At 31.8% G+C, this 18417-nt stretch overlaps 1 pseudogene across 1 annotated transcript; it reads right to left on the bottom strand.

Moving 5' to 3' along the window:
* Positions 1-1812: 1812 nt before the first annotated feature.
* Positions 1813-17307, bottom strand: LOC149514383 (N-terminal acetyltransferase A complex auxiliary subunit NAA15-like; annotated as a pseudogene). Its single transcript, XR_016328623.1, has 26 exons — positions 17084-17307; positions 15969-16047; positions 15233-15315; positions 14993-15142; positions 13313-13428; positions 12477-12582; positions 11436-11507; positions 11219-11334; positions 10246-10378; positions 9500-9575; positions 9345-9400; positions 9139-9212; positions 8722-8776; positions 8513-8608; positions 7896-8025; positions 7710-7792; positions 7395-7624; positions 4185-4308; positions 4000-4107; positions 3740-3878; positions 3325-3381; positions 3107-3204; positions 2929-2987; positions 2729-2840; positions 2524-2624; positions 1813-2031 (listed from the first exon to the last, which is right to left on the bottom strand). The product of XR_016328623.1 is annotated as an N-terminal acetyltransferase A complex auxiliary subunit NAA15-like (transcript).
* Positions 17308-18417: the final 1110 nt, after the last annotated feature.

Here is an 18417-nt window from a genome sequence, read left to right as displayed (position 1 = left end):
ATAAAAGAATTAGCCACCATGTCAACTCTCTAGGGGTGAAGCATATGAAAGCATAATTTTAACCACCTAGAGTTCTTACTATTGTCACATCAAGACATCAATGAAGTATTTCAACATAATACAACTATCTATTTCTAGATTATTTAAGAATATCACAAGCCATCGAATGGACTGTCTTGTAGAAGCACATCACTAGATTTTTGTCACATAATTTCTTATCAAGCCATCAAGAAAAACAAGATCCCTACAAGAGTATTTGTAAAAATAGCCGCCCCTCCTCTCTCTAGAAAAGGGGAGAAAGCTTGATAGCTCTACAAAAAAGTAAGGTTTTCGTTGGATTTGCATCATGTGATTCTATAAATAAGAGAGAGAAGAAATCCAGAGTAAATATAATGAACAGAACATCCCAAGGTACCATTTGGAGCTCATTAAAAAAAATACCAAACAGAAAATCAAATTAATATGACTAACAGCTAAGACATAATAAAACAGCTTACACTAGCAATATCATTATCTACAGTCTATAACGAGAACACATTTTATCATCAGAAAAAAATTAAAAAAAATCAATATGGCATTATTTGAAGTAAAAAAATTTAAATAAAATTAAGATGGTAGACATCAAACCTTCAGAAGGTCTCCAAATTCCTCACACATTCCAATTTGTCCTCCACCAACTAATTCTCTACTTTGTTTGGATTGACCAATGGCCGAGAAAAATTCCTTCACCTTAAAGTAATTAATTTCCCTCTTATCAGATCAAGAACCCTAATTTCCCAACCTAATCTTGATGCCCAATCTCAAGGAAAGTTGAAACGACTCATTACTTGCTTGATGTCGATATTATCGACAATAATCTATATTCCAAGCCGAAAGGGAATCCAAAAACGAAAAACCTAAATTTGAGAGAAAGAAAATTGAATTGATGATAAGAATGGCTGAAGACAGTGGGTTTTAACTTTAAAATGCAAAAAAATCTAACCGTTGAAACTTAACCAATTAAATTTTAAATTAAAAATTGACTTTTTTGTATTTAAAATAAATGTAGTGACTAAATGAAAAACAAATTTGATGAAAATCAGCTTTGCTTCTTTTATATAAATGAAAAAAAAATGCAAATAGAAAAAGTGGAGAAGCCCCATCAATTTTAAAAGAAATTTCATTTTCTAACGAAAACAAAGTTGAAGAATGGAGGATGCGAATGTTAGCAAAAGCAATTCTAAATTAAAATCTAAATTACCCCCACACCAAACTTTAACCAAAACCCAGCCAAGCCAAAGCTTAAAAGTTGCAAGGATGAGTAGTGAGAAGGAATAGCATCGTTTCTCAAAATTGGCCAGAAGGATGGTGAAAGACTGATAAATATCTGCAATTACAAAAAGACCCCTCACCAATTCACCATAAAAAAAAAGAGCTGATCATTTTATTTGGTGGTTTAGAAATTTAGACTTTTCTCAAAATAAGGGGAGGACCCTCCCCTTCTCATTAGTCCCATTCCCAAAGACACGTGGTGGTGTTTATGATTCCATGGGGTCAACCATCATTGCACCCCACGATCAGCTTCTAAAACATTGTTGATAACTATATCATCAAGGAGAAAATTAGCAAAATCATGAACGAAAAATTGAAATAATGAATCAATTGAGAAGAAAACCAAGTTAAAGGCAAAGATTAGCCCTAAAACAGTGTTCTTCCCATGCTGACCAGAAGATTTCTTCAACAGTACCCAAAAATTTTCTATAGCACCTCAAATTTTGGGGCAAAACCATGGAGCCAGATATCTCTAAAGATCTCAACCAAATGGTGAGCAAATTAAAAGCATATATATATGTATATATATATATATATATATTTCAACCCTAAAATCATAAATGCGGATAAATTATACACATTTGCAAAGGAATGCATTTCACGATTAGAAAGGCAGTGAAAATTTTGATCTCAAAGCAACAGAAGAAAGCATTGTCATGGCTTGCACAACTTCAAGATGCTCCTTTTTTCCGCCTGCTGCAAAGCACTCTTTCAAATTGTCTACATAATTTTACTTCAATTGTCTAATAAGCTATCAATAAAGAGGGCCTAATCAAAGGATAAACAATCATTTCTTGAATAATTTTGTCACATGGCTTGCAACTTCAATTAAATAAACACCAATAAGAAAGTGAGAAAATTATTATCATGAAAGTCCACCTTTCTTTAAAATGCCAATAATAATCACAGCATCCAACTTTCAAAGATTAAGCATCATAATAACAAAAACCAAACAATCAGAACTCGTGAGATACATCTCAAAAAAATCACTGAATGATGTTGAAACCATACATTTAAAATTCCTAATTTAATGTTTTATTTTTAGGCATCTAATCTATAATATTCAATTAACAGTATATCAAATTTCAATACCATTAATATTCTTACTAAAATACTTTCTAAACAAACAACAGTAATTAATTTCATTAGTTGTTAATGGAGTCAAAGTCAAATTTCTAGTCAGCATCAATTTATGTGGAGAATTATACTTACTCAAAGCAGCATCTTGGTCAATAAGAACCTTTTCTAAGAGTTTATGGACTGCAATACAGTCCTTGAGTTTCCACGCCAGTACTGGTCCAAGTGCCCCATTCCTGGACAAGCAAAAGAGAAAGAAACAATTAATCTCAAGAGTAAGTTGCAAGGCATGGAATCGACATCAAACAGCAAAAATTTTAACGTACGCTAAGAGCATTACATTGGCATGACTTTATTGCATGAATCTTCAATTAACTTAACAGCCTCAAGTTTCTTGGTCTGCTCCAAGGTATATAACATTTCTGCAACCGCCACTATATGCATCAAAGATTCTGCAGAACCAAAAAGTGAAATTTGCATGATTATACAACCTACCTCAAGGAACCTAAAATGCATCATGTTATGTAAAGGTCGTAATACCTTCATGTTTACCAAGGAAAACTTTGTTCGCCTCACTAAGAGTTTTCTCCTGCAATTGACTGCGGAAAGAGAAAATAAAGGGATTTAATGCATCAGGGATCAAAATAATAATAGTAACAGTAACACAACAAAATTCTAGTAGGGGGAATAGCTATCATAAAACCATTTCAAAGAGAACCTGATGGATGGACGCTCAGCTTCTAAGACACTCCAAACAAGTTTTTCAGCATCAGTTAATGGAGCAGGCATTGAGCCCAATTTATGGAAAAATTTAATCTGCATTAGATTAAATTCAAATAAGCATTGTACAGATTACATGATCTTTGTATCTAAGAACAGAAAAGAATGCAGTTGTGCATGGCAGTGCACAAATATGGCAGGGCAGATGTTACATACCAAGCAGCGATGTGAATCTGGATTCTCAGCATCCAGCCTTAGCAGTTGCTTTACAGCCTTCAGGAAAACAAAATAAAACCAAGACAAACGTACTAATATGAGCACATGAAATAGTAAAAGTACTACTGCACAAAACCATTGTTCTACAACTCAAAGATATGTCCTGCAAACTATCTAATTCACACATAAATTCATTGAGTGAGTAGAGTAATAAGAAAAGGATGTTTGGTTAAACGGTACAGTTTCTTTATTTCAAGAACATATCCACTGGCAGCAAGTGAAAAAAGAGAGGAGAAAACAAGAGAAGGGGCTTCCTCACAAACCACTAGCTGACAATTAAATATCAGTTCTAGTTGACCAAACACAAAAAGAACAAGAAACACATCTCATGTTCAATTCTTGGAAAATATAATACCTGAAAGGCAAGCAAAATCTTCTGCTTTCTCATCTTTACTTCAAAATTCAAAAGAAAGTAAGTGCGTCTCCAAAGAATCAGGTGAGTTCTTCTGAAGCAACTTCAAGTACTTCGTTGCTTCTGACAAGGGATACTCTGTCTGAAAAAAAAAATACAGATTAAACAGTCTTAGCTTAATAGGCATTAGCGTAACACATTTTTACAGCACGAGGACTTTAATCAGGAATCTAAAGCACAGGGAAAAGATAATAATAGGTAACCTTCAATAATTTTTCTCCAAAAGGATAAGGATCTACAGGTTTAACATGTCGTTTCCCAGACCTAGAGATGCCACTAGAACTTGATTCTTCATTTTTCTCCTCTGCCTCCTAAAATAATACACGGCATCAGAATGAAATCATCAAAGAGAGTGTTAGCCAAGAATCACCAAAACAAGCTGATATACTTTCTTAGCTCGTTCCACCTTCCTCTGCTTCTTCATTTTCTTTTTCTGAGAAGGAGTCTTTGATGTGTCATCCTCTTCTTCAGCCAGTGAGTTCAAAGGAGAATCAAACAACTTTAGATAGCATTTGCACTTCAAAATCCAATAATTATCACAATGCAGAAAGAAAAGGTTCAAAATTGAAGTAATCACCAGTTTCAAGCCAAGAGTTTCAGAGAAAGAAACACCAACATAGAAATGGGACAATGGATCAATCACAAAAACTATTACTTAATTGTTGCATGGCCTGTCACTATATCATCCCATTCCATTTCACCATCAAATCAATAAGATCAATATAAAAAGCTATAATCAACAAATAAATTCTGGTACAGTAACATGCAATTCTCCATCCTTAACCCAACAGAAATCCTAGGCACCGCCTTCCTATCATTTAAAAAGCCACAATCTCAAATTTCAATATGCCTGCAAGGAACATTTAATCCTTCCAGTAATAGCATCACGAGAATATGAACTTACAAAAGATATAACGAAAGCAAATTGAGACTACCAAGCAAAATTTTTATCCTGTTTGGCATATACCACAAGGTCTCGACATAATAAGAATCCCCTAAGTACAACGTAAAACACCATCCTAAGTATGAAACAAGTATATAACCTTATAAAAATCAGAAACTATAATCTAGAATACTTGTTAAATTAAATTTGACTTGAGCATCATTTGAACACAAATTTTTTAAGCAGATCCAAATATTTGCATCTTCTTTTAATAGTTAATAATTTGTGGGAGAGCATTTGAACTTCAGACCTCCTACCAGGGCAAGAGGAGTTATTGCAACTAAGTTATGTGTAAAGCCACAAAAAAAAAAAAAACTGCTTTATAACATAACATAATTGGCTTATTAATAGCATTTGTTTCTGTATGGTAAGGATAGACATGTATCCACAGTTGAAAATTCGTTAATGGTACATTTTCCTATATATTATGTATTTGGTCCATCAGGTATATAAAACAAAGAGACGGGGCACAAGGATTGTCTTACATAGCATTCTGATACATAATACTAATTTAATCACATACATATCAATTAGATCAACAAATGAATCAACAACAGCCTCTTATTTGAACTCTAAAACTCTCTTTTGTATTCCTATACAAATGAAATTGAAAAACAGATTGATTAACATTATTTGAAAAAATCATAAAGTTCATAACGAACTTAAAATCATTGTGCATATCAAAATTACTAGTATTATTATTACTCATTATTAAAATTCACATTCAAAAAAAAGAGAGAAAATTTTGTTTTATGATAAAAAAATTCATTCATGGATCTCAGTTAATTTTCAAGGGGAGAAAAAAGAAAACAAGGAGTCCATTGAATTTCAACTAATTAGTTTCACAAATAAGATACAAAGATTTACCTCAAATTAGGAATTGCACAAAAAAGATTATTTACCTCAAAAAGGTCTATGTAAAATTATAGGAAAACATCAATGGCTACTATCTTATTTATCGAAGAAAAATAAAATACACTATAAAGAATTAATTAGTGAGTTGGATATTCAGGAATAAAAAAATCGCTAATTTGAAAATTTTGAATTAGTCAATTTATTAGATATTTCATTTTGATATACTTTTAATTTTCAATAATCCATGTAAGAGTGAATTAAGGAAAAACTTATGAATCTATCAGTTACAAAAAAAGGCCTTAGTATGGTCAATATGATAGCCATTCAGCCGAATGGAGTTTTGTATAGAATATCAATAATAATAATAATAATAATAATTCCATTGCTACCATTATTATGATATTACATATTCCAATCCAATTGAATACTAGAAAAATAAAATGAATTCCTAATTTTATCTATTCATTTAGATAAAGAGAAAATAATCATAAAATATATATAGAGAGAGACTTGATTTTTCTAGAACTTAACTTTTCCATAGATTCCATTGTTCAAAAAATGATTTGCAGAGAGTCGTTTCACCAACTTTTTAGTTTTTTATTTTTTAGTAGAATATTTAGAATATAATTGAAGTGTGCACGAAAAGAGGCTTGTATTTATTAAACATGCGCAGATATAGCATTTCTATTTATATTCTTTCCTTTTTTTTATTCCATTATAGAACTCTAGTGGAGAAAACACACAACGTGCTCTATGAAAAATTCTATTTTTCTTTAATTTTAATCTATTTAATGAAAAATTGAAACATGATAATTTTTTGCTAATTCCCTATGGACATCATATCTAGATAGATGAAATACATTATTAGATAACTATAGCTGTGTAATAACTTTTGTTCTGGGGTTTACATAGAATCATAATTGCTGTTATATTATTATAATATAATATAAATCAAATTTAGAAAAATTTTTTTATTGAAAAAAAGAACAATACTAATTTTTTACTTGAGATACTATAACTAATTGAAGGTATGGTTCCAATCTATAACCAAAAAGGGTATACTCTCATTTTTTTTGTTTCTAACCTTTGGTGACATGGCCAACCAGTAAGGCGAGGGACTGCAAATCCCTTATTCCCCGGTTCAAATCAGGTTGTTGCTTGATCAACAAAAAACTTGGAACCCTATATTCTGTTTTGCTCATATAACTCGAAAAATTTTCTCTAGCAAAAACAAATGTAAGAAAAGGAATCTTGATACTTTCTTGATTATAAACTTAGCGAGGTTTTGTCTTGAAAAATGTTGTAAATCCGTACATCCAAGATTCAAGGAAAAACTAGAGTAGTGGAAGGGAATCAGATAGCCCCTCCCCTATTAATGGAGGGGCTGCTAGAAGAGTCTTGAATTAGACTGGATATCATAATGGGAGTGTCTAATTAACAAATGAATGGTTGTACAAGGGCAAGTAATGAACAACAGTTACCTTCAGGAAGTTTTTCGTGCTTTGAAAGCAAGGTTCAGACAACACATCATTGCAACATATGATTAATGCAATATATATGTATGCAATAATCCCCCATTCCCCAAAAGACAAAAGGAAAAAGAGGGAGGCAAAGAAAATCTAATCCAAAGTGAAGCATCACATGCATGTGTTGATCAACAATAGGTGACAGAAGCTAAAAGCACCCAGACAAGTAGACAACAGATATTACATAGCATTTTTCACGTACAGGCCACAACCAAACGGAATAAGTCTATTGCAAATCATCGAAAAGCTTGCAGATCCTAACAAAAATGTTCACCTGATGGCACCAGCTGCTGCTTTGTGAAAATAAGCATGTGAATGCAACCGATCTTGAAATTTTAGCATTTCAACATATGCACAGAGTGTCATTTTCCGCAAACAATAAGAATGGAAATCAAATTGATCTTCAGCAACATCAGCATAGTGCTTCTCCACAGCTAAAAATTTCTTCAGGGACGTCCAAGATCACCTTGTCGAAAGTAACTTTCACCAGAAGCAAGTTCATACCTTCAAAAGATGGATAACACTCAGTAGGTGCACCCAATTATAATTAGAGACAACAACATGTCGAAGGTAATAAACAAAAACAGACCACATGCACTGCATGTCATGAAGGTTGTTGTGCTGGTCCCCATCTTTTGTGAACAAAATAGCAGTTTTTTCTGCCAAAGCCACCTTCAACAGTGGAAAAAGTTTGTGAACAGTACAGTAATACTGAAAGAAATTTACGGTGACAAATATTAACTATGATAAAAGATGAAGGGGGGAGCTTTAGAACCTGATCAGCCTGCAACATTCGCTTCACAGATTCACACATTTATATAACGGTCTGCGAGATCCATACACCTAGCTTCATCTGCCAATGAAGCTGCAGCTACCAAATCACCAGCATGTTTCAGTATCCGACTCTGTCACCAAAGAGAAGTAAATAATATACACATAGAACCAGCTTCAAGAAAATTCCAAGTACTTCTCCAAAAGATAGTAAAAAGGTTCATCAAGAAACAATAGCCATGTACCAAAAACCCTAAAACCTAAGAAAGGAGGTCATATGCCTGCCCAATGCCCATCAAGACTTAAGGTCCACAAAGAAAAACTAGTATGCATTTTAAATGAATGTATATCAACTTTACACAATTTAGTGCAAAACAATATATTCAATCAAGGTCAGTATCATAGAAAGTGATAAGTCTCTTACAAGTGAACGATAACTACAAGGAAATATCTAGAAAGATTTTCAGGTGTTGCTATGCCTTGTGAGATGCGAGACAAACCAGGCAAAAAGATTTCAAAATATAAGATTAAAAAATAAAATAAAAGAATCCAGCTAACAAAAATATAAAACCAGCAGATGAAGCCAATGCAAAAATTTGAAGATTGAAGACGAGAACAAACCTTGACAGAGTATAAATCAATTACAGTTGGTGTGTGCTCTATGGCCTCATTAATTTTTGAAAGAGCAACATCATATTGGCCTTTTCTATCATAATGCTGCATCAATAAATTCAAAGTTACTCAAATGCAAAGAAAGCACCAAACATTTATAGCAAGAAAAGAAGAAAAGGCCATGGCCCACGGGGTGAGGAAACCTGATGGTTACCCACCTGAGCCAAAAAGAATAAAATCCATAAAAGTGTTTAAGGGGGCTCTTTCTCTGTCCTACACTCAATATGAAACACAAGCAAGAAATGACTCAGCATAATACCAAATGCGTGCTTGTGTATTAGCATACAAACAAAAACATATAGAAACTTCACATGCAACCATATGGGACAACCATTATGTACTTGTTTAATAGATAACAACACATAAATGACTGAGGACTTCACCAAACAATAAGCAGTAAAAGAAAAAAATGCACTCAGACCGCACCCAATATCTAAACATTTAGACACTGTTAAGACTTACTAGAATATCACATAAGGGCTGGAAGTCTATATTACCTCAAAGAGTAGTAAATCTAAACATTTATTTGCTTTTAAGACTTAATAAAATATTACACAAGGTTTTAAAGCATATACTAGCTATCAGGGTATCTGCCGGTGGTCCTAATTGAATGCTCCAACTCAAGAATAAGTTGTTCCAATATGTCTGCCTGTGTAAGTGTCAACAAAGCAGGCAATCAATCCTAATGAAATCAAGCTCCAACCAGTTGCTAAGCAGTTTAGAATAATCAATATTTAGAAACTTAATTCTATTTTTAGAATATGTAAGTAAGAAAACTTACCTTTCCAGGGTGATCATACAAGGGAGAAAGGTCTGAGAATAAAAATGGAACCCCTTGAGACCACCAAGAAAATATATCATTATTTCACCCAACAAACTAAAAACACCAGTCAAACTAACACAGAAAAAAAAAAATCTCATTGGATGTATATACCTTTGTTAGAAGAGGCTTAATGTAATTAAATGCTGCTTCACAAAATTTGTCTCCTTGCAGAAAATCAAGAGGTATCCTCTAAAAATTGAGAAAACAAAGTTCTAATATAAGTCCATGTCAAATCTCTAAGGGTGAAGCATATGAAAGCATAATTTTAACCACCTAGAGTTCTTACAATTGTCACATCAAGACATCAATTAAGTATTTCAGCATAATACCACAACTATCTATTTCTAGATTATTTAAGAATATCACAAGCTATTGAATGGATTGTGTCTGTTGTAGAAGCACATCACTAGATTTTTGTCACATAATTTCTTATCAAGCCATCAAGAAAAATAAGATCCCTACAAGAGTATTTGTAAAAATAGCCACCCCTCCTCTCTCTAGAAAAGGGGAGAAAGCTTGACAGCTCTGCAGAAAAGTAAGGTTTTCGTTGGATTTGCATCATGTGATTCCATAAATAAGAGAGAGAGAGAGAGAGAGAGAGAGAGAGAGAGAGAGAGAGAGAAGAAATCCAGAGTAAATATAATGAACAGAACATCCCAAGGTACCATTTGGAGCTCATAAAAAAAAAAAAGAGATACAAAACAGAAAATGAAATTAATATGACTAACAGTTAAGACATAATAAAACAGTTTAGACTAGCACATTCCACCACTAGGGAGTTTTTGCAATAAACAGAATGTATCGATAACATCCATCATAAATTCCTAATGAAAACAGAAGCACAACATAAATCCATCACCTTAACTGCACAAGACCAAGTGTACTATTGTGAAAGTGATTTGTATAATGCATCCAATCGATCAAATTCATCAGAGGAATACTTGGCATTTTCAGAATACAGGCCAAAGCATTTCTGCAAGCCTTCATAATATCTGAAAAATATACATACACAAATACAAAAATTGTAAGTTGGTTGGCTCCTGGTTTATCAGACCTAATAGCAATAAATTGAGCCGATATATAGGCATATACTGAGTGAAGAGACATAAGTTAACAGTTCTGTAAAAGAATTTTCCTCATTTCCCAATCTGAGAAAGCACCCAAGAGACTGTTGACACATATAGTATTATAGAATTACAGTTCTGCTCATAGTTGCTTTGCTACTTTTTAATTATATTTATATATGAGGTGGTGCATAATGCTTCTTTTTACTAAAAGAGCTAAGCAAAGGGCTTGACAGGACAGAGAGATATAAAACAATCCCAAGAATGAAAAAAATAAAAATAACCTCATTTTATGTAAAGATACCATGATGTAAATGTAACACGCACAAGTATAAGCAAAAGCTTAAAGAAACAAAATTTAAAACTAAAAAACGATTGAATTTGTGACATAAGGGATACACACTGATTAGTTTCAAGCTTAAAGCACCAACGAAAATAGAGCATAAAAAATAATGACTATTTCTACCATTCTTTTAACCCTTCATAAAGTTCTAACATAGGTAAAGGAATTTGGGTGTTACTACAAGAAGAATTGAAAAACCTATTAGCCCAACAAAAATATATTTAAACACACAAACTATTCAGAATATTAATTATTCTTCATTTCCTACAATAATAATACACCACGGCATTGAGAAAAAGAAGTCAATTATAACTTCAAGAAGTGCTATATAAAAGGAAAGAGTTGACTAATATTCTTTGCCATGAAAGATTTATTAATGAGCTTAACTAGGTGTTTCAAAAGAGTACCAAATGCATAAGACTCACCTGTAATTGTCAGGGTTCATGGTAAGTAAAGCCTTGTAAATATTGGCACCTTCTTCTAGGCATCCAAGTTTCACCAGGAGAGAAACCTCTTGTTCTTTATAAGTCAATTTATCAACCTAGAATAATAGAATTGGTTAGAATTTTAATGTCCAAAAATTCAAAACTTACAAAATTTTTAATGTTAAAAGTATTCAGGTATTATACATTTGACACGTACTATTTTTGGCTCTTTCTTATACAATTCCTCAAGTGCTCTCTCAAGAAACCCAGATTCATCTAGCAAAGAGATCTGGAGAAAAATACCATACCCTCATAAACATCAGAAAAGCAGCAGGGGGCGCCACTAGTCTAGATGTACAGCATCCATTATGCATAATGAATGTAGTTATGCATATTTCTATGCCAATATATTATTAAAGAAACAAATGCTACTGCAAGGGCTAAGGCTTGTAGGTACTTGTCCAATTGGTTAAGCTGTTTTCGAATCGTGTTAATGGTGTTAAACCAAAAAAGAGTAGTCAAAAAGAAAGATAGACTAATTTATTAAGATGTTAGAAACAAAAATTCCGAAATGGTTCCACAGAACATATAATTGGAGATTAGCAATTATTAAGATTCAGAGCTGCTAAGTACAAACACCACAGATATGATTACTGGTAGAAGGCCCAACAATTAGTGAACAAGCCATATTTCTCTCTAACATGAATACATCAAGAATTAAATATCTTATAGATGCCAAATACCACTATAGGCCACTAGTTAGTCCTCCATCTCAGATTAAAGTAAACTTGGAGATGATTTAATTTAACTTATCAGCCATACACACAGAATCATGAAAAGCCATACTTCACAAGTAGAAAAAATGGGTGTAACATGTACATGAAAGTAGATGAGATTTTGGCAATAAAATAAGCAGAAGGAAAAAAGAAGTTAAGAAGAAATGGGTAGGTTTTCTAATTGCATGTGAAAAAAATTAGAAATAATTCAAAAAAGGGACCCCATTTATAAAGAAGGTAAAGGCATTAAAAATCTTTAATTTTTGTATATTTAATTACTTTATTTGGTTTATGGATAATTTCACTAACTGTGTTGGCATCTGGTTAACAAGTGACACCAAATCAGTCACTCCCATTCTATGTTAGTATAAATTCTAAAATTTTGAATGTCTGTATAATGAAGTCAACTCATGTGAAATTACAGCCACATCCCACATACATACGCATGCAAAAAAAAAAGAGTTGAAGTACATGACCAATACCTTATATAAAAGCATTTCACCATGCTCACAACGTTCATTATCTGGTGGATAATCATCTTCTAATGTCCCTTCAAATGCTTCCAAAATTTCAACTGCTTTTGCACCACTAATATCAACCAAAAAAAGGAATACAGCATAAATACCTAAAGGATGAATGAAATTAATAAGACTTCATTCACTTAGAACTACTTGGCTAAGACAGGGACAGAAAAGGAAAAACCCTCGTAACTGTTGTGCCAACAACTTCAATTCATTCATATATAAAGCCAAATGAAAATATGGCATCATCATTGTCTCCATATAAAACTATAGCAAAAACAACAGAACTCTGCGGTTAACTAGGCATTGTTTGTAAAAGGCTAATTTGCAACCAAATTTCATAAATGCAAGTGCAACCAGCTTAGAATAGTAGGGTACCTATCTATCTACCCACCTATCTATACATATTAGTAACATCTTTAACACATTCTACACCCACCATATATTGTCATAAAAGAAGTTTGATATCTTATTGGATGTTTAGTTGAAGTCATACAAACAATATGAACCACGTGTTAAAAATCAACAGTAATTTCATCCATGTTAGCACCCATTTGATCATATAATTAGAAACATTAAGTCCTGATTAAGCATTTAATTTAAAGAAAGGCTTTCATTATATCAACAAATATTTCAACTTTCAATACCAAAAGGCCCTTCAATTTGGACCTTCAAGTATACATAACAATAACAACACTCTAAAACATGTTTCACAAAATAAAAGTCAACAGAAATTGGTGAAAGTTAGCATAAGAATTGGAACAAATTTTTTTAAGAAAAAAATAAAGGACAAGTACTTTGAGTTTAAATGGTGGGCTACAGCAAAGCCAATCCAGTTCATGCGATGATTTGGTTTCAAATGCAAAAGTTGTTGTCTTGTATCAACAAATCCTGTCAAATCTCGCATTTGTGCCTGCAATGCAAAAGATAAAACATAAATGTAATAATTTCTGATACAACCTGAAACATGACAATGAGAAAATACAAAACCATGATCAAATCCAAAAAATTTCTCTCAAACTTCATATCTTAGTAGAAAGACAAATGCTCATCATCTTCATACTTTTTCCTTTAACTTTTCAAGGCATATAAACCGTAAATAAGGGGGGGGGGGGCACAAATAAGTTAATGCCAACAAATGACTTAATCATCTGAAATCATGAGTTAAGAATCCATAATATGGCAAGCGCTAAAGCATCGAGGGAGAATAACAGAAATGAAAATCATCAATTTCAGTATCAAAGACGCCGACTTTTGTTACTATTCTGGAGCAGTAAGGCACATGGGCAGATGAAATTAAGAGAAGAACCGAACCAGATCTGATCCAGAAAGTATAAACACTTTCTAATTGCAAAGGTCATTAATCTTAAAACCTTCAACCATTAAGGAACTAGTAGAATGAGACAGAAAAAGGTTCTGTGGCGGTAGACCAGAAAGTATCAATTCAAGGTGGTTGATTCTTACAGGATAACGAGAATGAAAGGATCCAATCAGACTGGTTACTTCTGATTATATTACTTGTCATTCTATAAACACTTTCAACCATTAAGGAACTAGTAGAATGAGAGATAAAAAGGATCTGTGGCGATAGACCAGAAACCATCAATTCAAGGTGGTTGCTTGTTACAGTATAATGAGAACGAAAGGATCAAATCAGACTGGTTGCTTCTGATTATATTACTTATGTTTTATTTTTGCGTGTGCCTCTAAACAAAACCTTCAATTAAGATACTAAATCTGAACCATCTCTCATATTAATCTGCTGCCAGAATATCAGATGATGTCTGTTATATCCTTTTCCTTCCCCTAAAGCCATAAATTATTTCCACCAAAACTATGATCTAAATTTTCAAAGTTATAAAACCAGCTGACTCATCTACTTTCTAAGTGTTTAAGAAGATATTTTTTTCATGGTCTCATACAGCCTCTCCCTTTTAGTTGAGTTATCTCCATAAATTCCATTCCTCTGTTTTAAGCCATATATCTTTGTCTCTTTTGTTACTATCTTAATATAATTATGCCTTTTCTATCCATCTACTAGTAGATTCCGTCAAGCAACTAAACAGCTTCAAATTTCATAAAATTTATTTTCACTTCACTACTAACTATGTAGCTGATCTTGGTGTTTTCATCCAGTTATATTAAGTTACCACAATGAACCTGCCCTTACCAACTACCACATAACTTACAGTTGCACAAAAGTTGGCACCAAACTATTTTAGTTGCAATATTGACTTGCCTATAAGTACCCTAATACTTAAGATTCTCAAATTCTACAATGGAATCTGAAAAATCTTTTAGGCAAACCACAAAGCTTACAAGAAATCTTATACAGAGAAACTCCTTTAAATGTTCGAAAAATACCATGCTAAGCAAATGTTCTTACTTAACATTAAGCATACAACATATAAACATCTTAGATTTAACACTGAGTCTAGATGTACAAATCATAGAGAAGGAAGGTAAATAAGGTATACCTGCAAGAGTGACAAGTCCCGTAGTATTTCAATGTTGTCTGGATCTATTCTCAAAGCGTTGCGATAGCATTTGATAGCCTCCCTGTATTCTCTATCTGACCGATAAAGGAGACCATAAACGTGCCAGCAAACATGACTTTTTACATCATTCTACATTAAGACACAAACATGAAAACAATGTTAGGAAAAAGTGACACTGCTTTGACATTATAGCAACCAAAAGAAAATAAATAAGATAACCTTTACACCTAGCCGAACAAGCTCATAAGCTTCAGTTTTCCGATCCATGCAATTTAAGGTTAACCCCTTCATTGACAATGTTTCTGACAATAATGAATAAAAGCCCATATGACAACATACAAACACAACAAACAAACAGTTACCAGATAGTATAAAATATTACTTGGAAACTGCATATTTAAAAGGATGGATATATTAAACAAAACGCTACTACACTCTACCAATACCGCACACTAATGAATATTCAACCAAGATGAAGAAGGTATTCAAATATTGCAGATTTCAAACTGTATAGGTTAAAAATGTAGTTATATACCCGAAATTAATGCAATATATTCAGTTGATAGAGAATATCTCCACATTGATACTGCTAGAATGTTCCACTTATCTCTAGAACCATCATAAATCATGGACTAGTCACCATACAGCTAGTGCTTTCAAAAATGCAATTGACATCAATCATAAGACATGAGAAAGGAACATACAGTCTACAGAAACAATCATGTCAAACTTAGAGGCATTCTTGTAAGGTTTATTGAAACTAATAATCTTGATAACAACATAAACTATCTAGTGACAGCCCCCTTTTCCTCTAAAGTGTAAAGTTCTTTTTGTTTCAAAGTTCTTGCATCTTTATACAGGTACATTTACAAGAACCATGCAAACATAAACACTAAACAATAAGTGCCTCTCAGCCAAAAACAAATAAATAAATAAGTGCTTAAAATTAAACTACCTCCATGGTCAGGAAACTTTTTCAGTATTGCATCTGCAGCCTTCAGTCCTTTCTTGTACTGTTTAGTTTCACATGATTTCTGCAATAATAAAATATACAAGAGCTTTAGCAATAGCACATGGACCTCCAAAGCAATAAAAATTCAGTTATGAGAATTAGCTAGAGTATAATAACAGATAAATATTAATTACATAAAAATCAGGCAAAAAACTTGTGTCAAGAGTCCATTACTATAGAAGTTAAAATAGAGTAAGAATTCACCCGTCAAAACTCTAGTTTTCACTATAAATTAGAAGAAATAAGAGGGAAGGGGGGAAAACTCTCAATAGCGTGTGGAAAACATCCAAATGTTGCTATTCTATATCTAATACGAACAAGTTATTAAAATATATAAATATTCAAGTTTAACCAGCAAAGCCTACAATTACATTAAAAATCGTCCCAGTCAATTTATCAAATTCTTAAATAGATTGTTTCACAAAGTTTGTTATTGTCTTGAATGCTTATGTGCATCAAAGCCAAAATGCCACAATTGTTTCCCATTAGGAACCAACAAAATTCCTATTTTAAAAAATTGGCAACATACAAGAGAAATTACTAAAGTAGGAAGAGTCACCAAACCCTTTTATTTTCATTTCTCTAATTTTCTCCATGATGATACAAATGAATTATCACCAAAAGGAAAGCACAACGAGCATCCTTACTTAAAAAAAAAAAAAGGTCAAAGCAAAATTCAATTTTTTAAAGTTGCTTTTCAACAAATCGAATTCATTGACCTAAATTAAGCAAAGCAATAAACTTAATTAAGCTTCAATCGCTAAACAGAACAAAGAAAATGAACTTAATTTATATGAAAAATTGCCCAAAAGCAAAAACCTAATTGACAAACAAGTTTATCTAGTCCAAATTTCCATTCATAATTGATATCCACCGATTTTCTCAGCAAGCAAACAGACCAGTATCCAGCTAGGGTTTTGCAAGCAAAGAACAAAAAGAAAAAAGAAGTGCGATCCAACAAACAAAAAATAAGAAAGCAAAATACAAGTATAAATACCAACTAGAAATACGTAGATACGAACTCAAAAATGAGGGAGAAAAGAGAATCGAAGCCTTACGACAATGAGTTTGAAGAGGTTAGCTTCCTTCGGAGGCAACGAAGCTCCCATTGTTGAAGAAAATTAGAAAATTTTAGAAGAAAAACAAGAATCGTAAGAGAAAAAAAATGAGAAGATTGAAACTTGATGAAGTGAGAGTTACAGGCTTGCAAGAGAGAGAATAGAGTGGTGGCGTTATCTGCTGCTTCAGCCCTACGGTCAACTAGAAGCTTGAACAAAAGTAAAATTAAAAAGGAATAAATAAATCACTTTTTGATTCATATATATGGGCCGTTGGTTCATTTGTCTGACAGAAAATTTACTAAAAGGTGATCTCATAAATTTTTATTAATTGATATCATTGTCAGATATTTAACATATAAAATTAATAAAAATATAATTTATTTTTATCACTTTAATATTTAATAGGTGTTAATTTAAAATTTAAATGATTATTATATGTTACATATACATTTAATCAAAATATATGTACATTTAAATATTGAGATGTAATTTTAATTTTTTATTAATTTTACTTATAAATATTTTTATTAATTATTTTATTATAAAATCAAATAATAAATATTTTTTTGAAGTACTTAATTTTATAATTTTCTCATTTTTTCGTAGGGCCAATCATTTTCTAATCATCTATGTTAGTAATAGATATCAATTAAAAAAGTTACTTTAACTTATCTTTGAATCCGACATACTAAAAGATAACATCAATCACTAATAAAATATGTTTGATGTTTTGATAAGCAAGTTGTTTCAAAGTACAAACTAATCGAAAACAATTGGAGAAAACTTTCACTTCAAATAATAGCTAAACAAAAATAAAGTGAATACCAAAATTTATCGTTTTAAATAATCGTATTATCTTTGCATTACATGTTAAATCAAATATCACAAAAATATTTAATTCTTATGATAATTTCAGAGAAAGAAATAGAACCTGTTTTTCTTCGATTTGAAACTAGTAGGGAAGCCTACTTTTATAAATTGTGTTACGAATTTTATGAATGACAACAGATAGGATATACGTTAATTAAGTATCTCAATTTTTTTATTTATTAAAATATTTGAATTCAATAAATACTCAAATAATTTTTAATTTTATTATCTAAATCTAACTCACATAATGTATATAAAAAAAACTCATTATTGTTCAAACTCATTAAATATTCGTTTATTAAGTTAAAATTTAAATTTAAAATTGATTTTAAAAAATATTATTAAAAGAAATAAATTTAATAAATGAAAGTAATCCATATAAAATAAATAAAAGCTAAAATTATAAATTAAAACACTGAATGAATTAATTTAAGTATTACCTTCATAATAAATAATTTTTA

The sequence above is a fragment of the Durio zibethinus genome, chromosome 16 (assembly GCF_047325235.1).
Source record: "Durio zibethinus cultivar Kanyao isolate XHJ-2024 chromosome 16, ASM4732523v1, whole genome shotgun sequence".
NCBI lineage: Eukaryota > Viridiplantae > Streptophyta > Magnoliopsida > Malvales > Malvaceae > Durio > Durio zibethinus.
Note: the sequence above shows the minus strand (reverse complement) of the source record. Positions and strands in the feature narration are given on the sequence as shown.